Here is a 24,651-nt window from a genome sequence, read left to right as displayed (position 1 = left end):
CCTCCCTGGGGCCCGCCTCCCGTGGCCAGGGGCATGGGCTCTGCGGGCCCTGAGCTCCTGTCCTTTGCTCCTGTAGCCTGGAGGGCGGTGCCAGCTCCCAGCGTCCTCTGCCTCTGTCCCGTCTCAGGTCTCCCTGCGTGCTTCGCAGGCCTCCAGGTTCCCTGCATTGGTCTCTGTTCGACTCACTGCTATGGCTTCTGTTTTCCCGCTGGACAATGATGAAAACATTACAACCTGGAAAAGGTAAGCTGAAGACACTGGATGTTCCTGTTACTGTCTGGTGGATGAAAACTGGGAAGACTGACAGTACCCAGGAGTGTCAGGCTCTGTGAAAGTGTATACACTTCACACTACTTTGAGTACAAATTAGTGTTGTCTTTTTGAGGCGCCACTTGGCGGCACGTGTTAATGTCACAATGTGTTTAGATTTGACTAGTACATTTTCCTTCATGCCACCCCTGCCTCTAGAGAAAGATTCTCACCTGAGCAGGAAGACGTTCGTTGGCATGACCATCCACACATGGTTTGAACGTAAATGATCCTAACAGGATGGGTGTCAAACTGGCACCTCCGATGTACATCATGAGGTCAATCTATGCAAACTGAACAGGACAGCTATGCAGGACACACAGGATATGAACATGTCCATCTGTGTAGAAAAGCACTTGGTAGAACTGTGTACAATTATGGCCCTCAAATGATCTAGCACTGCTACATTTCAGGCAGTAACCACTCGATTTAGCGGCCATCCTGACACTTGAGGGGCGACAGGGCTCTCATGGGCGCTACTGCGCAGGCTGCTCCCCAGTCGTGTGGCCCCTGCAGCGAGGCCACTGGCCAGGCCACAAGTCCAACACTGCTCGAAATCCTTGCTCATTTATTCTGCTTGTCATGGTCATGCTATGAACAAGGGTGTCCCCAGGTAGTGTGAGGTCTGGGGCTTAGGGTAAGGAGCCTGCTGGAGGCTCAGCAGCCCACACAGAGCAGCCTCCATGGACAGCTGGCTGCAGGCGGAAGTTTGCCTCCCACGCTGCTGCCCCTGGTGCTACTCCAGTGATTGCGTTATTTTTCGGAGCAAAGCGATTTTGCAGATGTAATTAAAGCTACTAATCAGTGACCTTGGGAGGGATGAGATCCAGGTGGGCCTAATCTAATCATGTGAGCCCTTACAAACAGACAGCTTTCTCTGGCCAGAGGCAGAGGGCAAGTCTGGGAAGTCAGAGGCTCAGCTGAGAGCACTGCGCTGTCAGGAGTTGAGTAACCCATGGAAGCCACAGCCCGAAATGAAAGCATTAAGCTTGAATCACTCACTACAATGAACTATGCAAGAATCTAAAGCTGGAGAAGGCACCTGTTGAGAACCAGGAGTAGCAGTGCCAACGTGGAGTCCTCTCACTGCTGGGGGAGCCCTGACAAAAGGATGTGGCAGTTCTGTGGACCCAAGGAGGAGGGTGGGTGTGAGGGGTGGGCTTGGAGTGGGAAAGTACTGGGTACCTGGTCTGAGTGGGGAGAGTACCTTCAAGGTCTTATTTGATTTCTACTAAACCAAGGTACAACAAGTATTATACTTAGCACTGGTGACTCTAAAGACATGTCTATATTAATCAAAACAATAAGCTGACATCAAACCAACCCTGGCATTGAAGGACAAATATTTCAGTCTATTAAAAGATTTTCAATCAAAAGAGGAAATGATGGAAAAATCTTCACATTGAGGTATGGGAAATCTTACATGTGGTTCTGGCTTATACATGGTTAAACTTTTCTGATCAGAGAAACTTGTTCTGTGGCCTATTGACGATGCACTGAACACTTGCTTTGGCCGCTGAGGAGAGGAAAGCATTTAGAATTAAAAACAGAAGACCTCATCACCCACACAGAGGCCTTAACAAACTTTGCCCAGAAAGCCTAAAGATGGTAGTAACCAGGCTATTGGTCTACCAAACTCAAGAGTTTCTAAGAGGGATAAAAGTGGTCCTACAGAACTATGTGGCCCTTGATAGTTTCACAGACTCTCACAGAGGAACTTATGCTGTAATATGTACCGAATGCTGGTTTTTATACCTCATCGATGGTCTCCTAATGACTCACATCATGACACATACGAAAAATCAGATCTCCTCTCTGAATGATCCCCTTCCTAGTTTAGATTAAGGGGAAATATTGGAAAAATGGTTTGATTTAGGGGGCTCTTGGCTCAAGCCTCTGCTGCTGATGTTGTGAAGTTGCTGTGAATTGTTTCTCCCTCTTTGCCTCTCCAACACCTGCCAGAATAACGCTGTGCAAGTGAGGTTCAGACGCTGCTGTGGTGACACCAAAGCTCATCTCACTCTAGCAGCAAGAGAGTTTCACTCCTGTGACTGGGGAGACCCCAGTGCCCAGCCTTCAAAGGAAACAGAGAAGAATGACCATCAGCCCTGCACCCCTCAAGACTGAGGAGTGAAATATCTCAAGAGGGGAGTTTTGTAAGCAGGTGGGGTTTGTGGAGAAAGAAAACCAGCTACAGCTTTCTTGACAGAATAGAAGCCATTTTGTGATCCAAGCATGGCCACAGTGCTTGCCCTTGAACAGGTCTCAGTAGTTAATTAAGAGAATGAAAGAATGTGGAAACAAATGGCTGTTTCCAGGCAAGAGAAGTAACAACAGCAAAGATGTCAGTTGTAGAGACTCGCAGTGCCCTTTCAGCGTAAAGATTAGCCTGACACCTCAACCGTCAGATCAATGGGAACTTGAAGGATGGTGATGTTGCCCTTTTCTGACCCTCGTGACTTCAGGCTACGAAAGCTTGGACAGCCCAAGCCCCTTCATGAATGTGCCATTAACTTAAAACTTCCCCAGATTTGCAGTTCAGAGAGACACTGCTTTGGGAAAGATCCTGGGTGTTCTCCTTACTTGCAACAAGTGATACATACTTCCTTCTCCTGATCTTTGGCTTGGTTTTGTAGACACCCAACAACAGGTGAACCCAGTTTGGGGTACAGTTCTGTGAACGAGAAATACTGCAAACCATATCAGTAAACAAAGAATACTGAAACCAGTGAGTCATCAGCGGCTGCCGCCACACACACACACCCCCACCCCATCCCCCATCCCCCCCGTGAAGACAAGCCTGCAGCCCAGCCTCTGCAGCCACTCACAATGGTGCACCCTGAGGGGACTCAGAATGATAAAGGACAGGATACTGGCCCTAGAGAGCTAGGTGCTTGTCAAAGGAATGAATTCAATGAGCCCAGATGTTTGCTTCCTCCCATGTATAGAAAAGCACTAACTTCTTTAACTTGAGATGCCTGGTTTTCTTTAGATAACACATAATCTTTTATTGTTGCAACTACCTGGTCTTTGTTGTAAAGCTTCTGTATATCCTAGCTCCTCCCCTGCCTCTTCGGAACAGTCCTTCAGAGTGACCTGAGAGGCTGTCATCCCTGCTCGAGTCCTCCCGCCAAATAAGACATAACTCTCAACTTTTAGGCTATGTATTTATTTCAGTCAACAGTTCCAATAAGTGTGCAGTGTTATCTCATTGCTGTAATAATTTGTAGTTCTCTAATGGGCTACGATGTTGAGCATATTTTTTTATACTATCTGTATATCTTCTTTGGCCAGGTGCCTGTTCAGTTCCTTACCTAATTTTAATGGGGTTGTGTCTTTGTTTATTTTGGAACAAATCCTTTAATAGATGTGTGTTTGCAAATATTTTTCTCCCAGTGTGTGACTTCTCTTTTGATTTTCTGAATAAGGTCTGTCCTTATTCAGAAAGGAAGCAGAAATCTGGAATTTTATAAAGTCCGTGATATTACCTGTTTTTCTTTCTGAATTGCCTTTTTGCATTGTGTGTTAAAACTCAAGGCTCCGTTATCTACCAGACCAAACCCAAGGTCATGTGGATTTTCTTCTGTGTCTTCTATTATTTTGAGTAATGTGGTGTAAGTCGTAAAATTTGCGTCTACATTCATTTCATGCCATTCGGTCTCCAATTAACTGTTCCCTAGCAATTTTGGAGAAGTTGTGGGGCATTTGGCTCCATTGCAGTGTGGATTTCCATGGTTTAATGGAGTCGGCAGGTCTGCCAGCAGGGGGCGCTGCGCCCCTGGCCTGTGAGCTCCGCCTGCGCGTCCCTCACCGACCACAGGGGGCGCTGAGCCGCGTCTCTGACCCATGCGCATGCGCATCCCTCGGGGGCTTGGCTCTGCGCGCCGCCGAAGGGAGTTTGTCTCCTCATGTGCCGCGCGGGCGGCAGCTTCAGGACCACACGGGGCAGCGTCCACGCTGACTGGAGCTGGGTTCTCCCAGGACCGGCCCGGGGGGCGCCGCCGGGAGAACGGGTGAGGAGACGTGAGGAGACGCTGCCTGCGGGGTGGCTGCGGGGTCGGGGTGGGGGTCCGCCTTCAGGGGGCCCAGGAGGGTCTTGGTGTGGAAAACCGGCTTTTTTCAGTCAGTCCAGCCCTCCCAGCGCAGCGCGGCTTGCGGTGCGGACCGCCCTCCCCCCTGGCGTGTCTGAGCCCCGCTGTCACACCTTGGCCGACCCGGCCCGGGCGGGTTCGTGTCCTGTCCCGCCGCCCGGCGCCTGTGTCTGTGCTGATTCCACAGTTTCGGCGGCTGTAGCTTCTGCGTAGAGCGAAGCTGGGGAGGGAGGTGCCTCCAGCCTGCTCTCCTGTCGCAGGGCCGCTTTGGCTGTTCGGGGCCCTTCGTGGTTCCACGCACACAGCAGGGTGAGTTCTCTGGCTGTGAAGAGTGCCCGTGGGGTTTTGGCGGGGGTGCATCCCTGTGCGCGTGGCTTTAGGTACAAGGGACAGTTCTGCATCCGTGGGCACAGGATACCCTTGCATTTATATGAGTCGTCGTCAATTTTTTTGGGAATGTCTTAAAGTTTTCAGTGTGCAGGGCTTCCACGTCTGGTTAAATTCATTTGTAAGTATTTTGCTCTGTTTGATGCAATTGTAAATAGGACTGTTTTCTTATTCCTTCTGATGGTTCATTGTCAGTGCTTAGAAATGCAGTTGATTTCTGTGTATTGATTTTTTAGCTTTACTGAATTCACTTACTATTTCTAATTATTTTTTGGTGGAATGATGTGGAAATTTGGAATTCAAAAATAGCACTGTGTCAACCACATCCAGGTCATGCACAACGTGGAGACAGTGGCTCCTAATGTGACCTTCCGCTGTGTCTGTAAATTACACGTGGACCCCTACAGGGGCAATGAGGCTCACTCTGTGTGTGAACTGGATCTGGGGGGGCCTGGCCTGTGAGGAAGTGTGATGTGGGCTCTGCCTTTCTGGTCTTGACATGGCGTTTTGAAAGGTAATTTACTTTCCGGGAATTGCAAACACACAGAAAACTTGCAGTAGCAGACAAAGTGCTGTCTGTCTCTACACCCAGATTCCCTGCTGTCTTTGCTCTACCCCGTTTACCACTTCACACAAAATACTCCAGCACGTTTTTTTACCCAAACCAGCGACCTCTCCCAGGGAGTCCGCACACAGCCTCCAAATGAGGAGATGATTGCAGTTTCCACATTGTAATCCAGTCCACAGGCCCGCTGCAGATTTCACCATCCGCCCCAGCTCTAGGGAAACGTCTTTTCACATTTTGATCCAGTTTTCTTTTTCTGGAACCACTACTGATACTTCTTATCATTTCACAAACTTGATTTAATTTAAAGCACACAGGAGAGTCTGATCTGGGTGGCCTTTTCTGTGTGGCTTCTTTTCCTTAGGCTTTTTCAGTTTTCATCTGTGTTGTACCAGGTATAAGTACTTCATTAATTTTTTTCATTGAGATTAAATATACATAACGTAGCATTTGCCATTTGAACTGTTTTAAGTACACGTTAAGTTGTATGGCCTTAACTGCAATCACAGTGTTGTGCAAATAGCCTCTCCATCTCCAATCTCTAGAACTTCTCAGTTTTCACCAGTGACTAATTCCCTCAGCCCCTAGCAACCACATTCTGCGCTCTGTCTTTGAATGTGACTTCTCTGGATACCTCACAGAAGTGGAAACATACCATCTTTGTCCTTTTGTGGCAGAGTTGTTTCACTTATCATAATGGCCTCAAGGTTCATGTATGCTGCAGCAGGTGTCAGAATTTCCTTAGTTTTTAAGGCGGAATTCCACTCCTTTGTGTTTACACATTTGGTTTATCCCTCTGTCCACTGGGGGGCACTTGGGTCGCTCCCACCTTCTGCTGCTGTGACTGTGCTGCTGTGAATGGGGGTGCTCCCTTGTCTGTTCCAGGCCCTGCTTTCAGTCTTCTGGGTGCACACCCCGATGTGGAATTGGTGGCTCACATGTTAATGCTGTGTTGAAGTTTTTGAGGGGCTGCCATCCTGGTTCCCACAGAGGCTGCAATCTTTCTCTTCATTGCGTTTATGGCAGAATCGTATGGTGGTTTATGAATCAACCCCACTTTGTTTATCCATTTACCCACTGGTGGACGCTGCATTGTTTCTACCTTCTGACTGTTGTGAACAGTGTTGCTGTCAATAGATGTGACACCTGCTTTCAGTTCTTCAGGGTTTACATCTAGGAGTGGAGTTCTTGAGACATACGGTAACTTTCTATTTGTATGGTTAACACAGATTGCACCCTTTTCCGTTTTCACAAGTAATGCTTAAAGGTTCCAGTTTCTCTGCATTGTTGCCAACATTTGTTACCTTTAATTTTCTTGACTATAACCATTTGAGAGTGTGTGAAGGAGTTATTGCATTGTGGTTTTAATTTGCATTTCCATCCTATCTTTTCAGCTGCTCATGGACCATTTGCATGTCTTGTGTGGAGAAGGGTCTGTTTAAGTCCTTTGTCCGTATTTAAAATTGGGGTGTTTGTCTTTGGGTGTGTCTTTGTTGAGGAGGTGTAACATTTCTTGATACACACTGGATAAAGACTCATCAGATATATCACATGGAAATATTTTCTTACAGTGTGTGGGCTGCCTTTTCACTTTCTGGATTGTGTATTTTGATGCAGAAAAGTTTTTAATTTTGAGGAAATCCAAACTTTTTCCCCCTTTCATTACTTGTGCTTTGATCTGAGAAATCATTACTTGTGTCAGATCTAGGAAATCATTGTTAAATCCAAGGTTATAAAGATTCATCTGCATGTTTTACTGGAGAGTTTACACAGTCATCCCAAGGTGTCTGTGAGGGATTGGTTTCAGGACACCCCACAGACTCCAAAATCCATGGACGCTCAAATCTCTCATAAAGTGGTATAGTATTTGCATATAACCCAGGCACACGTTCTTGTAGACTTTTATTACCTCTAGATTACTTACAATAGCTAATACAATGTAAATCCTGTATAAATGTCTTAAGTACAATGTAAATGCTACGTAAATAGTGGCAGGTACCTGGCAAATTCAAGGTTTTCCTTTGGAAACTTTTTGGAACTATTTTTCTAATATTTTTGATTTGGAGTTGGGTGAATCCATGGATGTGGAACCTGAGGATGCAAGAGGCTGACTGAAATTTTACCTTTCATTAACATTTAAGCCTTTTATGTATTTTGAGATTCTTCTTGTTTGTGGTATGAGGTAAGGGTCCAATTTCACTCCTCAGCGTGTGGATAGCCAATAGCCTAGCACCCTTTGTTGAAAACACCATTTCCCCGAGTCTAATGCAGTTGACTGTTGTCTGAAATCAGTGCACCATCGATGGATGGGTTCATCTCTGGGATCACATTCAGTGCCATTCATCTGTGTGTGTATACATATGGATGCCTGTGTCACAGTGTTTTATTTACTCTTGTTGTGTACTCTTGCAGTTGGGGAGTGTGCACCTCCAACCTTGATTTTCTATTTTCAGATAGTTTTAGCTCCTTGGGGTCTCCTGAAATTCTGTATTGTGGGGTGTCCTATTCTGCTCCCCTTCATATGGATGCACCCAGTTTACTTACACGTTCACCTGCTGAAGACATCCTGATTCCTTCAAGGTTTAGGCACTATGAGTGGGGCTTCCACGCACAAGAGCGTGCTTGTTTCTGTTTGGATATAGTTTTTCAAAGCAGTTGTGTAAAAATTGGAGGCATTTTTTTGTATATATCTATTCTTATTGAAGTATAGTCAGTTTACAATGTCATGTCAATTTCTGGTGTACAGCTAATGCTTCAGTCATACATGAACATATATCTATATATTCATTTTCATATTCTTTTTCACCGTAAGTTACTACAAAATATTGAATATAGTTCCCTGTGCTCTACAGTGTAAACTTGCTGTTTATGTTATATATAGTAGTTGAGTATCTGCAAATCTCGAACTCCTAGTTTATCCCTTCCCACCCCCTTTCCCCCATGGTAACCATAAGTTTGTTTTCTATGTCTGTGAGTCTGTTTATGTTGTATAAATAAGTTCATTTATCTTTTTTTTCAGATTCCACATATAAGTGATGATATATGGTATTTTTCCTTCTCTTTCTGGCTTTCTTCACTTAGAATGACAATCTCCAGGTCCATCCATGTTGCTGCAAATGGCATTATTTTATTTTTTATGGCTGAGCAGTATTCAATTGTATAAATATACCACACTCCAGGTCCATCCATGTTGCTGTAAATGGCATTATTTTATTTTTTATGGCTGAGCAGTATTCAATTGTATAAATATACCACAACTTCTTTATCCAGCCATCTGTCGATGGACACTTCGGTTGCTTCCATGTCTTGGCTATTGTAAATAGTGCTGCTATGAACATTGGGGTGCATGTATCTTTTTGAATTAAGGGCCCCTCTGGATATATGCCCAGGAGTGAGATTGCTGGATCAGATGGTAAGTCTGTTTTCAGTCTTTTGAGGAATTGGAGGCATGATTGATGCATCTCAAGATGTGAGACTTGTTTAGCCTTGGAAAATTCTGCCCAGCTATATTCCAGGAGGCTGTATGTGTGTTCCATCAGCAATGAAGGAGAGTTGCTGTGTTCCCTGTTCTCTAGTAATGAGCATTGTCGCCTTGTGGGGAGGTTAGCAGTTCTAATAGGTGTGTAGTGCTGTCCGCTTGCTTTAATTTGTAGTTCCCTAATAGTATATGATGTTGATCATATTTTTGTCCACTTACTTATTTTCTGTATGTCTTATTTGCCAGGTGTCTATCCAGATCTTTACCCATTTTAAATAGGGTTGCTGGTTTTATAGTTCTTTGTGTAATTTGAGTACATATTCTTTAGCAGATATGTGTTTTGCCAGTATTTTTCTCCCAGTTTGTTGCTTGTCTTTTGGTTTTCTGAATAATGTATTTCACCAAGTAGAAAATTTTAATTGGATGAAGTACAAATTATTAGTTTTTTTCCTTTTGTGTGTTGGCTTTTTGTGTTGTTGAAAGTCAAAGATCATCATCTACATGACCAAACCCATGGTCATGTAGATTTTCCTTTATATTTTCTTCTATAATTTTTACAGTTTTGCATTTAAAATTTGTCTGTGGACAAGTTTGAGTGACTTTTGGTGACTTCTGTAAAGCTGTGTTTACCTTCATTGCATATGGTTTCTAATTGTTCTATAACCATTTTTTGAGAAGTCATGGGATATTGGCCTCCATCCATTTGAATTTCCAAAGCTGAGTGCATTCAGCAGGACTGCCAGCAGGATTCAGCGGCCTCCGCTGGACTGAGTGGGTGCAGCTGCATTCCCCTGTTTGCCAGCAGAGGGTGACTAGTCCACCTCTCTGACCAGGGCAGTGCCTGCCTGTTCTGCCCACAGCCTTGGCTCCCTGCTCAGCCAACAGGAGCCTGGTCTCCTCCGGACCTGCCAGGGATTTGGCTCCGGGAAAACGTGGGGCTTGTATCCACACTGAGAGGAGCTCCGTGTCTTCAGAACCAGCTGGGAGATGCTGCCAGAGGAGGAAGAGGTGAGGAAAAGTGAGGAGAAGCTTCCCATGCGTGTCTGGATGCTGGAGTGTCCGTCTTCAGAGGGCCCAACACAGGAAGGGCTTGAAGTGGGAAATTGTTGGTTGTAGTTTTGTGGAGGCGGGGCAGATGGTGTTCAGCGTCCTTCCTTGGCTTGTGATGTCCAGTTGTCCGGACATCATTGATTGAGGGGACTGTCCTTTCCCTGAGGTGTGCCATCAGTTGTCATCAGTTAACTGACCACATATTTTTGGATGTGCTCCCGGGCTCTCTCTTCTATTCCTCTAGCCTCTTACTGTGCCATTTCTACACTGGTTACGGTAGCTTCATAATGTGGTTTGAAGTCAGTGAGTTTCCTGCAGCCGCTGTTCTCCTTTGCCTGGATCCTTTGGCTGTTTGGGGTCCTTTGTGGTTCCTTACAAATGTTAGGATGGTTTGTTCTGTCTCTGTGGAAAAGGCCGTTGGTATTTTGGTAGCAATTGCATTCAGTGTGTCTATTGTTTTGGGTGGAATGGACATTTCAGCTCTAGTAATTCTTTACATTCATGGGGACAGGATACCTTTCCATTTTTTTGGTCTTCAATGTCTTCATCAATGTCTTACCATCTTCAGTGTGCAGAAGATTTACCGTCTTTCACATCTTTGGTTAAATTTATTCCTAGATATTTTGTTCTTTTGTTGTTATTGAAAATGGGATTGTTTTCTGAATTTCTTTCTCTGATGGTTCATTATTATTGTCTAGGAACACAAGTGATTTTTGTGTATTGATTTTGCATCCTGCAGCTTTACTGAATTCATTTATTAGTTCCAACAGTTTGTGTGTGTGTGTGTGTGCGCGCGCGCACGTGTGTGTGATTTGATGTGGAAACTGGAATTAGAAATGGCCCTGTTTCAACTACATCCAGGTCATCCACAGCACCCAAGACACAGTGGCTGCTGATACCATTTTCCCAAAGTGCCCTTCAAAAATGTGTGGACCCTGCAAGGGTGAGGAGCATCACCACTGGGTGAGCATGGGCTGGATAGGACTTGGCCTCTATGACCAAGTTTGATGTCTTTTCTACTTTTCTGTCCTATTATTGACATGGTTGCTTAGAAAAGCATTTTTTCCCCAAGAATTTCAAATGTATGGAAGAATTTCAGTAGCAGTACACAGTACTCACATTTGCCACCTCACACAAAATACTCCAGTGTGTTTTACCCCAAAGAGGGACAGTCTACCAGGGAACCAGCACATAGCCCCCAAATGAGGATAAATTTAATTTCTTATAAAAATCCAACCCAACTTTCACCAGCTAACCCAAGTCTAGGGTTATATTTTTTTTCCCATTCTGATCCAGGTTTTTTTCTGGAAACCTGACTGCAGCTTTCCTTCATTTTCACAATCCTGAGGGATTTAAAGCACAAGAGGGGTATGTGATCTGGGTGGCCTTTCCTGCATGGCTCCTCTCACTTGGGATGTTGTCAGTGTTCATCTGTGTTATAACAGGTATCAGGACTTCATTTTTTTTCATGGTGATTAAAAACACAGAACACCTCTTAAACTGTTTTCTGTGTACATTCTGTGGCATTAACTACATCCACACTGTTATAAAGACACCCTCACCATCCAGCTCCTGAACTGTTTCATCTTCCCAAAGTGAAACTGTATCCATGAAACCCTGACTCTTCTCAGCTCCTCACAACCCCATTCCTTCTGTCTCTGAACTTGACTCATCTGGATCTGTATGTAAGTGGATTATGGAACTTGTCCTTCTGTGACTGACTGACTCCACTTAGCATAGTGACTGCAAGGTTCATCCAGTGTAGCACGTGTCAGAATCCCCTGAGTTTTCAAGGCTGAATGACATTCCCTTGTGTACATACCACATTCTGTTTATTTATCCCTCAAAAGGCACTTGGGCTGCTTCCACCATCTGTGACTGTTAATGGGGCCACAGTGAATATGAGTGTACAAATATCTGTTCCAGTCCCCACTTTCCAATATTTTGAGTAAATACCCTGAAGTGGAGTTGAAGGCTCATGTGTTAACTCTACGTTTCATGTTTTGAGGAGCTGCCATGTTGTTCTCCACACTGGCTGCACTATTTTACTTCATTATTTATATGGCAGAATAACATGGCAGTTCATGGATCTACTGCATTGTGTTTATTCATCTGTTGATGGACATTTTAATTGTTTCTATCTTTGGCTATTGTGAACAGTGCTGCTATGAGTACTCATGTACGAGATTTTGTTAGAACACCTGCTGTCAGTTACTGAGTGTCTGTCACTAGGAGTGGAGTTGTTGAGCCATGTCATACTGTACATTTATCTTTTTGAGGCAATGTCAAAGTATTGTACCCATAGGCTGCACCATCTTATGTTTCCACAGGCAGTATTTAAAAGTTCCATTTGCTCTATATTGTTGGCAGTATTTGTTATTTTTAGTTCTTCTTGACTATAACAGTTCTACTGCGTTTGAAGGGGTATTGCATTATGGTACTAATTTGCATCTCCATCATGACTGCTGTTGTTTTACATCTTTTTGTGTCCTTGTTGACCATTTGTATGTCTTGTCTACAGAAGAGTCTCGCCAAGTCCATTGTGCACTTAAAAAATTGAGTTCTTTGTGTTTTTGTTGAGGAGTTTCTCGATATATTCTGGATAACAGACTCTTATTAGATATATAATGTACAAATATTTCCTTCCATTCTGTGGGCTGCCTTTTAACTTTCTGAATAGCATTTTTGATGTGATAAAGATTTTAACTTTGAGGAATTCAGTGTATCTGTTTTTTCCTTCATTGCTTGTGCTTTGCTGTTAAATCTAAGAAACCATTGCTTAGTGCAGGGTTGTGAGGATTTATTCCCTTGGTTTACCTGGGAGATTATAAAGTCATTCCTTGGTGTCCACTTTTCTAGGGTTTAGGTCTGCAGTCAGAGTCACTGTCAGAATTTAGGCTTATGGTCAAGGTTATGGGTCAGAGTTGAAGAGACGGGGTACAGGGTAATGTTTAAAGGGTCAGGGTCAGGGATTAGGGTTTTAAAAAATATTTTAAAATAGACTTTATTCTTTCAGAGCAGTTTCAGGTTCACAACAGAATTGAGCAGAAAATACAGAGTTCACACAGAGACCTCCCTACCCACACATATATACTCCCCTACCCTCAACATCCCTCATCAATGTGGCATATTTGGTACAATTGATGAACAGGGATTAGGGTTTAGGTGTCAGGATCAAGGGTCCAGGGTCCCAGGTTAGGGTCATTAAGTTTAGGGTCATAGGTTAGGGTAATAAGTTAGGGTGTTAGGGTTGGAATTAGAGTTAGGTTTAAGCATAACCCACCCTGATCCCCCTTCTATCCATCTCTTTAAGCCCTCCAGGATGGACAGGATTCTCCCAGGGTCACATGAGCTGTATCATTTTTTCTAAGTCCAGTCATGGGCTGTGAGGGAAGAATGAAATGTCTGTACTTGTCTCTAAGGGTTTCAAATCCAACTCGTCTCAGTCAGCATTGTGGAGGGGGTCAGAAGTCATGCAGGATCTCTCTCTGTTCTCCCTCCTGCCTGGAAAGGGTGGTGCTGGCCCCACTCTGCCGCTCTGACATGAGGACACTCAGAAGGCATGTGTATTATTAGGAAAGCACCCTTCTATTTTAGATTTACAGTTTGATGCAATAGCTCATTCTTATTTGACTTTTAATTTCACCTCTTACTCTAGTTTCCTACAGAATTGTCACAATTAATGAACAAATATGGGTAGCTTACTATTAACTAAAATCCATATTTTATTTGGGTTCCCTTCATTTACCTCCTTCTGTCCTAGGATCCCCCCGGGGGGGTCACATGGTAGTGAGCTGTCCTGTCACTTTAGGGTCTTTGTGGCTTTGACATTCTCTCCCACTGTCCTCTCAGTGACCTAGATGGTGTAGAGAAGGACCAGTCAGGTATTTTGTAGACTGTCCCACATTGGAGTTTACTTGGTGTTTTCCTTGTGATTAGAATAAGGTTATGGGTTTTGAGGAAGCAGATCACAGAGGTCAGTGCTCTCTCATTGGTTTATGTCACAGGAACACACATCAAGGCGATGTATCACTGTTGCCCTCCTGGCCGAGGTAGTGGTTATCAGATTTTTTTGACTGTGAAGTTACTTTTCCTCCCAAGTCTATACTGTGTGTCTTCTTTGGGATGAACTCAGTATGTGGCACCCACACTTTAGGAGGGGAGTTAGCACCACCTCCTTAGTGAAAGGCTGAGTATCTACATCAACTATTTGGAATTCTTCCACATAGGAGATTTCTATTCAGTGACACTTGTTAAAAAAAAAACTCACTATATAATCATTTATTTTTTACCAGCATGGACACCCCACCTGGGTAGTTATTTTAAGCTTTTGCTTATAATCCAGTAGTACAGTATTGGGTTACTCAGTTCATCCCTCCTTTGGCTATTGAGAGAGCTCTTTCCATTGGCTCCTGCCTTCCTTTGACAGAATTCCATCTTGTGGGTTTCTTTTTTTTTATGTGCTTGTTGACCATTTATATTTCTTATCTGAAGAAGGGTCTGTTCAAATCCTTTTCTTTCTTTTTCTAAATTTATTTTTATTTTGTGGAGGAGGTAATTTGATTGATTGATTGATTGATTGACTTTAATGGAGGTACTGGGGGTTGAACCCAGGACCTCATGCATGTGAAGCATGCACTCTACCACTGAGCTGTACCCTCCCCCTCAAGTCCTTTTCAGTATAAAAACTTGGGTTGTCTTTTGGTTGATGGTTGTAAAAGTTCTTGATGTATTCTGAAGAGCAGACTCTTGTTAGATATGTCATGTGCAAATATTTTCACCCCTTCTGTGGGCTGTGTTGTCCCTTTCTGGATAGTACCTTTGATGCACAAAAGGTTTTAAAATTGAGGGAATGTAATCTATCCATTGCTGCATGGATGTTGTAAACTTCTGCCTTTGCTTACCTGTAACTTCCCACTCCAAAGGTAAGAAACCTGGCTTCCACCATTTGTCATTCACTGAATTCATTGCTTGCTCCACTCCAGGTTACAGATGTAGTAGTTTGTTAGCTCCAACCGCCATGGGGAAGAACCTACAGAGTCTAGGACTTATGTATGGTACAGTATGCCTTTGTTCTACAGATTTTGTTCTTTTCCATAGATAATTATGTCAAGTGCCTTTTGCCCCACCACCAACAACGAGTTTTTTCCATACATTTCTTCTCTTTTACACTTTCTAAACCAATTATATTCTTTGTCACATTCGCTATTCCATCCTGTGACACTCTCATATCATAAAAATACATTTGAATATATTATGATTTACTTGTTGGGTTGTAAAAAATGTGTTTAAGCTAATGCATAGTGGCAAGTATCCACCACTGAAGTCTCATATGGATTATTTCAACCCCCCACCCCATAACCTGTGTACCACCTCTGTTCTACCTGTTCCCAAATGTCATATAAATGGAGTCATACAGTGTGTAGCCTCTGCAGACTGAGTTCTTTCACTTAGCAATATACATGTAATGTTCATCTGTGTTTTTTGCATAGAGTGATAGTTTATTTCTTCCTGTTTCTGAATAGTATTTCATTGCGTGTGTATGGGAGGAAAAATAAATTTCCCCCTACTCTTCTAAGTTCTTAATTGTGGACTCTCCCCTCCCCATTATAATAAAAGACATACATAATCATGCAGACAAATGCAAATACATATAATAGCTTTCTTTCCAAAACTTCAGCCATGAGTTAGTAAAACTGAGTAATACAAAATCATCTGTTTATATAAAATAGTAGGCTCTGAACTGTGTTTCTAGCAGATGGAACAAGAAAGACTACTTGCTTAGTGAGAGTTAAATGTTTGTACTAATATGTGTGGAGAAGACTTTTAAGATTTAGATTTGACCTATATGTCAATATTTATGGAGGCTGTGGACTAAAATCTGGACAAAGGAATTTTTGAAAATAACATGTGGTCATCTTGGTGTTTTTTAAAGCCAATCTGAGTGGATGAAATATCCAGTTTGTGTACAATTAGCCTTTTCCTTTCTGGTCTCAGTGATGATTTTAGTGGACTAAGTTACTTTCAGTGGGTGAGCATGCAAAGGAAGAAAGCGTTGCAATTTTGAGGGGGTGGCAGGCATAACTGCACTTGTCAGGTGGAGAAATAAGTGACTCATATTTTATGACAGGAGGCAAGAAACACAATTAAAAGCCAAGGCACACTCCAGTTAGAGTTACTTTCTTGAATGTTCACATTTGAAGACTGGGTTCTCAAGACCTGGAAGACACAGCTGTTTGGCAGAAGGGCCTGAGGAAGGATGTAAGCATTTTAAAGAAGAAATTCGGGGGTGTATTTCTTATTGTCAGAGGTGCAAGGCAGTTGCTATTTTAGTTTTTTCTTCTTTCTTGAGTGTAGGACGGTTCTTTCTCCAGGGCCCTGACAGGAGAAGGAAGTGGAGATGTTGGTGCTGGTAAGAAGGGCGGGCGAGCTTTGAATTACTCCTAGAGCCACGTTTCTGTTTCTCTATAAATGAGGTTAGCAAAGCAAGGATGATGGTTTTTAATTCTTCAGAGAATTGCACACCCTTCTCATTGACAACCTCAAGAGGCCGACCTGCCCATCCAGCGTCACCATCTTGAATCTGCTTCTTTCTATCAAGGAGCAGATTGCCAGCTAAGATGCCAATCAAAAGATTCCTGTGTTCAGATTTAGAGCTGTGTGTCCTTGGGATGTTCTCAGAGATCCTTCTGCAGAGGCTCGGTGTGCTCTCTCCCCCGACCAGAGTGCACAGTTCCCTTTCAGCCAGGTTGGTCTTAGCAGAGAAGGCCTCACAGATAGCTTCTCTCAGGCCCTGGATATCAGCCCCCAAGTGGGCCAAGTTCTAAAAATGAGCATGAGGTCCTGGCAAAGGGTCTGGCCATTTGCAGTCTTGGTGAGGATTTTCTCCAGGGGATCATCTGGAAGATTACGTGAGGACAGTATACACATGGGTGGGAGGGTTGATGGTGTAAATGGATTTTAATTTTTACTCTAAATCTGATTTCAGTCCTTCCATTTTGTTAAGGAAGTGTTCTGATTCTCCTTTTTGTTTCTATTTGATCATCGAAGAGGTTTCAATAGGATCTTTCTTTTATGGTGAGAACCTGTAAAAAAAATCCTTGCAAATATTGTTCTATTAGGTATTGGACCAGGAAAACCAGTAAATTCTGATGGTATTGAATCCCTTTTTTTCCTCTCAGGGGTTCTCCAAAGGTATGTATATTCCAAATATAGCTCAAAACCAATGAGCCTTTTTATGGCTTAACCATGGACAAAAAGATGTTACTAAAGAAGGTGAGAAAAGAGAGTTCCCTGTCATCCAGAGTCCCTCCCGAAGAGCCCACAGAAGTAAAGAGAAGAACAAGAGAAAAGGTTTACTTCTGAGCACATAGGAGCCACCAGAAAAGTAACTACCGTGTTAAATGGTGAAAGGCTTTTTTTTTTTTTTAAATCAACCTAACTTAATAGGGCAAAGGGAGAGGAGAGAATTGACTTCTATGAAAGATTTCTTTCTGGAAAGACAAATGGGTTCTTTGGAAAACAATGGAATACAAGAATCTTTGTGATAATGTTCATCAGTACACAGATGAGTGACCTTTGCATTTCTTCAGGGTCCTAAGACACCCCGGAGAAGGGATTTATGGTCGGTTTACTCTTGGTCTCTCTCCTGGGAATAGAAGCCACCCTGATGAGGGAATTAAGAAATTCTGAGAAATTGTGGTCATTTCTCAGAAGCGTCTGCCTTTATTCAGATAAGGGAAGCTCCAAGAAGGCTTTTTTCCTGCATCTGTTGAATCTCAGGTATCTTCAGCTGAAAGTGTCTTTATACCAACCATGGGGTTCCTCCTGGCTTTCCATTTCTTGAGCTTTGTTCATCTTTTTCAGGATTCCCTGATCTATTCTGAGCCCCTTGCCTTTTCCACATGAATTTTAGACCAGTTGTCCATTTCTGCAAAACACTACCTGGGACTTGGGTAGGGAATCTTTGAATCCTTAGGTCTCTTTGTGGACTATTGCCATCTTAATAAGCCTCAAGTCTTCTGCTCCATGAATATGGGATTATTTTCTGTGAATGTAGATCTTTCTTAACTTCTCCCAACAAAATCTCTCAACTATTGTAGTCTTCAGTGTCCAAGTCTGGTACTTCTTCCTTCCCTCTATTGGATGCTGATTCAGAATGTACACGACCTCCTGGAGAACCTCTGCTGCCACGGAGCTGACTTGGAACTGAGTCCTGAGAAGGTTTTGTTCTTTACTGATTCTTAGCTCCTTTAGAAATCATTCTCTTACTCTCATAAATAATTATTGTCCTTGCAACAAGTTTTTTAAAAATAAGAATAATGCACTTTAATTACTCCACAGATGAGTAATGAATGGTTCGCATTCACATAGGATTTTAATCCTTTTAGAATCAGTAGTATAATGCAGACACATTATAAAAAATGGAAACATTGCCTAAAGTAGAAGATAAGACATTTACAAATCCCACCTGCAGAGGTGACCATCATGAATGGTTTGGTGCACATCTCTCAGTCTCTCTCTCTCATTGTCTCTTTCTATCTCTGCCTCTCACACACTGAGATTCATTTACATCCATGTTGATTTCACACATATGCGGTCATACAGATGGGACCCTGGATGCAGACGGAGGGTCCACATGCTTCCACCCTGAGGGCTCTCCTGACGTCAGGTAGAGACCCTGCACCCACTTCTCCAGCTGTACAGCATTCATTCATCCACATGAATCAGAACTGATGGATCCCATCCCCTGTCCATGAATATTAGTGTTGCTCCCAGTTCCTACTCTTTCAACAAATGCTGTGATGAACATATTTGGAAAGACATCTTTGAAAAGTTGTGCAAGAACTATGACGGGATCAACTCTAAGGATCAGCACTGCTGGGAAAAGGATGCACCTGTGGAACTTTGATGCGTCCTGCACCCTGTTCTCCCAGAGAGGAGTGTCTGCTCTTCCCTCCAGGGATCTTCTGGGGCCTCTGCCTCTTCATGTTGTCACCAGGGCTGGTTGTCACCAGATTAAAGACCTGCCAGTGTGATGGTGACCAGTGCTGTCTCTGTAGTTTGTACATCTGCATGTATCCTCACCTAAGAGGTCGAGCATCTCTAACACACACTGGCCACTTGCATTGCCTCTGGTTGGAACTGCATGTGATTGTTCTGTTTCTGTTTAGAACACTGGATTTTGAGAGGTTTTTGGACCACAGGGATGTGAAACCTTTCTCTGACCTTGGGTTATGAGGAACACTTTTTCCAGGTTGTGGTTTCTTTCCAGCTGTCTTTCTGGGCTTTTGCTTGTTTTTTGATTTGTTTGGTTTTGTTTTGCCACAGGAAGAGCTAAGCATCTCCCTTCTTGCTTCTGTTGGTGGTGTCACAGGCAGAACAGCAGTGTCTACCCCGAGATTACGCACACAGCTACTACAAGGGCCTTGTTTTGTACATCTCATCTTTAATCCACCTGGATTTCCCTTTCAAATAACAAAAATGCTATTTCAAGTAAAGACAAAAAAATTCACCAGCCCCCACTTAAAATATGTGGGCAGACACAAAAAGCCACCTTTTGTATGGTTTCATTGATAGGGAATGTCCAGGAGAGGTAAAGACATAGGGAGAGAAATAGGACTCAGGGTTGTCAGGGGCTGGGGGAGGGAGGAAGGAGAGTGTGTGCTCTGGATACAGGGTTTTACTTTGAAGAAAGAAATAGTCTGAAACTAGACAGTAGTGATGGTTGCACAGCATTGTGAATGCACTTAATGCTCTTTACTGATTCTTAGCTCCTTTAGAATTCATGCACAATTTAAACGGGAGTCTAAATTATATTACTGCAAGCTTAAAACATAAAAATAGATGATACCATAAATGGTATGAAAGAAACAAAGGAAATTACAGAAAAACCAAAAGAAAACGATGCCAGGGGAAAGGAAAAAGTTCGAGTCAGGGAGTGGGTTGATGGTGGGAATTAGGAGAAGATGGTGTTGGTGGGTGCAGAGGTGGCTCAGCCTGAGGGGGTGGCGATGCCTGAATTGGCTCTCAGTTACCTTGAGGTGCAGGTGCAGGTGAAGGAGGAGCTGCAGGAGCAGGCTCATGGTCTCCTTGCAGGGCTGATGGAATATGATCTGGCTCTGGGTCTCCCTGCAGGGCTGGTGGAATATGTCCCAGCTCTGTGTTGCCTGCAGGAGCAGACGTATCTCCTCCTTGCCGGCATAGTGTTTCCTCCTCTCGCTCTGGGTCTCCTGCTGGATTGGGGTCTTCCTTTTTTTGGTCTCTGGTGTCTTCCCTTGCCCCTAACTCCTGTGGATATATATGTGTTGGAAGTGGAGACAGCTTTAAGTCTTGTGGAAATATTCATGCTGTGAGAGAGGAACAATTTACCCACATGCCTCCTTTCCATGTGCTTTTTCCAGGACAGAAATATTCCCAGAGCGTCCCAGACAAGTCCCACTCAAGAACTGCCCACAGGATGTGTTCTCTGACTGCACTCCAACAGACAGGTGGTCTGAGGCCTGTCTTTGCTCTGCTCCCAACAGCAGCCTCTGGGGACTCCTCCCTGTGTGGCCCAACCCTCGCCCCTCCCTCACCCATCCCTGCCCTTCTCACCTTTGGGCTCTGCCACAGTGTGCTCCCAGTCCTCCAGCTGACTCACAGGGAGGTTGGCATGGTGCTCCAGGTCAGAGCTGAGTGTGCTGAGCTGCCCATTAGCCCCAGGCAGGACCCTGGGGAGTGGCCTGGGTGGTGTCTGGGCAGGAGGCCTGCCCTGTTCATCTCTGGGCCATGATTCTGGGGGCCTCTCCATGTCCCCAGACCAGCCCCTCACTCGGGGAGGTGGAGTGGGTGTCCCCATCCACCAGCTCCTCTCTGATCTGTGGCGTGGGGCTCTGCAATGACAGTGACCAGCAGCCAGCCTGGCCCGGAGGTCTCAGAGCCCTGCCTGGCCAGCTTCACTGCTGCTTCTGCCCACTCAACTCTCTGCTGCCAGATCAGGCTCAGACCTCGATCTTGGATAGTCACCCAGGAGGGAAGAGACATACCCAGAGGGCTTGGTCTCCACCTCGGATAGCAGGGCACTGCCCCCATTCTCCACATCTGAGCCAGCCAGCCTTGACCCAGGTTCTGGACATGACTGACCTCTGACCCTTCCTCAGCATGGTCTTGCTTGAGGCAGGACCCCCACCCCCAACATGACCACCCCACCTTCACCATCCAGGAAGGGAACACAGGGCTACCCAGGCGGGCTCTGAGTACTGGCCCAGTCTGGGCAGTCCTGCCCTGGGCCTCCCTGTGTTACCTTTGGGTCCCTCTGGCGTCTGGGGTGAGACCTGACCCAGTGTTGGCAGCATTGGTAAAGGCCCTCACTGTGCGCTTTCCTGAGGCCATGGCCTTGGGATATTGGGACACAACAGAACATGTTTGTTTGAGTGTCTTAACCAAGTGAGCTGGGTAGGGTCATCTCTAAAGAATGGGTGCCTGGTTACCTAGGTTCCAAGTTCTGTTAGCCTCTATTGCCACGGAAGTGAGGTCACTTCCTGGGGTCCCCTTACCCAAGCTTCCTCCTTACACCAAGCTCCCCAAGGGCCCCTCTGGGCTGCTGACTGTTCACCTCCCACCCCATACCATGTCCACGCACAGTGACACCAAGCCAGCCCACCCCACAGCCCTGGGGAGGCCTGGGTGCAGCCAGGGCCCCAGCTCTGAGGACACAGCTGGGTTCAGATCCAGCTCCCTCTCCTCAGAAGTGCTGTGACCCTGGACAAGCCACGTGCTTCTCGGGTCTCCCCAGTCCCCCATCTGCACGATGGGGGTCATTCTGGTCTCTGCTTCCTAGGGAAGCCATCAGGTCTGTAGACTATAAACACATACAACCCCTGTAACACCCGTGGGCTGGCATCACAGGGAGCTCACGCACAGACTCAGCAAAGGAAGGATTCCACAGAGGGCTGGCGGAGCGCAGAGCACACCTGACACAGGCCTGGGTTTGCTCTGGGGTCTGGAGAAAGTCACCCTCCTTGCTGCCTGCTTCCCAGTCCCCCTGTGGGCAGGTTGAAATGAAATACAATTCAGACACTGTCCGCTCTGACATACACCTTCCAGGTCCTCCTGTTATGTTCAGACTCAGGTGCCAGTGTCTCATCTCGGTCCTTGTGGTGGGCTGCCCCACCATGGCTCCCTGTGTTCTCACCTCCTGGTCACTCGGCCTTGTGTGATCCCCACACCCACACCTGCAGGGTGGATGGGCCTTGTGCCTGGGTTCCGACATGTAGACTGACTTATGAAAGGTGCGTGACTTCCACCCATTCCCAGCTCCCTTGTTCATTCTCTCTGTCTCTCAGTGCATATTTCTCTCTCTGTCTTGTCTCTCCCTCTCTCTCCCCCTGCCTGTGTTTCTGTCTGCCTCTCTCTTTCTTGTATGTATATGTGTGTGTGTATATATATGTATATATGTGTGTATTTATGTATGTGTATTGTTAAGGCCCAGGGCAGGTCCCTTCTAAAGATGTCTTAATGACATACTAACTATTTTGAATTAATGTTACTTAAGAATGACCCATGCAAGAGAGACACTGTCCACCTCCTCTCTGTCTCTCTGGAAGCAGGCAATAAATCTCCCCTATGACAGGTGCACCCCCTGGGGGCTGCGGGCTGTGGGCTGCGGACACACTGGCTCCTGTGAATCAGTTCATGCCGGGAACCTTCCGTTGTGACTGCTGAGGAGCCAGTTAGCTTTGTGCTGACCAAAGCCAACTCCCCTCTCTGCCTGTTTCTGAGGAGAGGCCTGAGTCTGAGCTCCTACAGATTCTTGAGATTTCATGGCACGTGACTGACCCGCACCCTCCCCTCCTGCCAAAGCCCTTGTACAGACACTTCTATTCGGAGAGTTCTTTCACCTTATCCAGAAAATAAACAACACCCAGCCCCATACCCAACAAGCAAGCAAACAGATACCCGGCTGGTGTCCTTCTACCTCATCCACTTCAGAGAGTCACTCTCTTAGAAATCACGTAAGGTCAAGGACTTCCTGCTTCTCCCTTCTCTGGCCCAATGCCGCCCTGGGATGAGCCCCATCTTAGCTGGCAGATCAGCACCACTCAGGTGAGCTGGAGACAACCCCCAAAGTGGGCCAGCGAGAGCACCGTACGTTCAGTCACCTGCACACCAAATCAGCCATGAACATGGTGGTCCGGAGACCAGGGATGTGCATGTGCCTCCAACGAAGTCATTGCTCAGGAGACCCCAGCATCTATCACCAGCTTCTCCGTGTTCTTCTCACTTTCGCTCTTCCTCTTTTCAGCTGATATCTTGCTAGATCGTTCATGGAGAAAGTGGATCTCATCTGGCAAGAGCATAATCATCTTCCCAACACCCCCTCTAGTGGTGGGCAAGGCTGGACAAAGTGGCTGTCTGGTCGGACCAGGTGCCTGGGAGGGGACTGGACAGGAAGCCCTCCAGAGGCCATCGCATGGTAAAAACATCTCTTTCTTTCCTGTGTGTGTTGTGAGTCTTAATATGAGTGAAAAGTCAGTCTCTGTTCTGTGTGGTCTTGTCTGTCCTAATGCTCTTGGAAATCCTTGCCACAACTGTGGGCACAGGTTGAGCACTTAAAGCCAATATGGTGCTCACCACTTAAGACTCCCATAGAAGCAGAAGTCAGTCACAGACCAGGGTAGATGAGCACTGGGCCCCCTGCTGCCAAGAAGCAAATATCCATGTAAGCAGGCACACTGAGAAACACTCACGGCCCCCACCCCTGCAATGTTCCCACCTCTAGGGCACATCTTTTGTGTGGATCTGTCTCACCCAAACTTGCCATCCCAGGCCAGGGTACACGTCTCTGTCAGGTAGGTCTCCCCTACTATCCTACATCACAGCTCCCTAGGGGTCCCTCCTCTGAGACACGAACAGATTTCAGGACCATCACTGTGCCTGGCCAGGGAAAGAAGAGGACCCCCAAGTCACCCAAAGTCCTTGGGTCCTTGTAGCTGAGAGTACAGAGAACTGGACACATGCCAAGTGGGCATTTGGCCTCCCTGCCCTACCACCTGTAATGGACAGGGGCAAGTCCTTTGTGAACAAGCCTCCTTGACTGCCAGAGAGGCTCTCAGGCAATGTATCTGGTTGGAGAACCCCTACTCCCACTCCCCTTCACCCTGTCTCCAGGGATTGCTGAGAGCACCCACCTGGACCAGCAGCTCCTACAGCCCCAGAGTCAGTCTGGGAACATCTAGGCCCTGACTTAAGAGGGGCAGCACTTTGGGTGTTTGACCATTTGAGTCTGGAGGTGGAAGCAAAGGAAGAGAGATGGCAGGACCAACTGCCATGTTCTGGGTTTAGCGATCAGGGTCACTGATGCCCAGGGACAATGGTGCCCCCACTCCCCCTGAAGGGGCCCTGCAACATCGTTGAGTGTCCCCAGGATTCAGAGACCACACCCACAGTGGAGAGAGGGGCTCAGAGCCATCCATGTGCACACTGCATGCAGCAGGACCACTGGAAGGGGGTGCCCCACAGTTGTGGGGGGAAGCTAAGTGGACTGCTGTGTCTTGGCCATCCTTGCTGGTCACACACATGGAAGAAGAGGACTGGAAGAGCCCAGGGGCTCCTCAGAACCCTGGAAATTACCCTCAAGGAGCCTCGGCTGACCCTGACCTTAGGGGGTGAGAAGGTTGACCACCACCTCCTGGGTCTTGAACACCCGATGGCAGAACATCCAAAGGTAAGTGTAAGATACAGGGAGTGGAAAGGAAGCCCCAGGAGTGCAGTTTTCTGGAGCCCCTTGA

General features: G+C 45.7%; 1 long non-coding RNA gene and 1 other non-coding gene across 2 annotated transcripts; one reads left to right on the top strand and one right to left on the bottom strand.

Moving 5' to 3' along the window:
• Positions 1-4,232: 4,232 nt before the first annotated feature.
• Positions 4,233-23,956, top strand: LOC140686056 (uncharacterized). Its single transcript, XR_012059498.1, has 3 exons — positions 4,233-4,322; positions 20,284-20,370; positions 23,166-23,956. It is a non-coding gene; the product is annotated as an uncharacterized lncRNA (long non-coding RNA).
• Positions 14,470-14,542, bottom strand: TRNAV-CAC (transfer RNA valine (anticodon CAC)). The gene has a single exon. It is a non-coding gene; the product is annotated as a tRNA-Val (tRNA).
• Positions 23,957-24,651: the final 695 nt, after the last annotated feature.

Source organism: Vicugna pacos, chromosome 16, assembly GCF_048564905.1.
Source record: "Vicugna pacos chromosome 16, VicPac4, whole genome shotgun sequence".
NCBI lineage: Eukaryota > Metazoa > Chordata > Mammalia > Artiodactyla > Camelidae > Vicugna > Vicugna pacos.
Note: the sequence above shows the minus strand (reverse complement) of the source record. Positions and strands in the feature narration are given on the sequence as shown.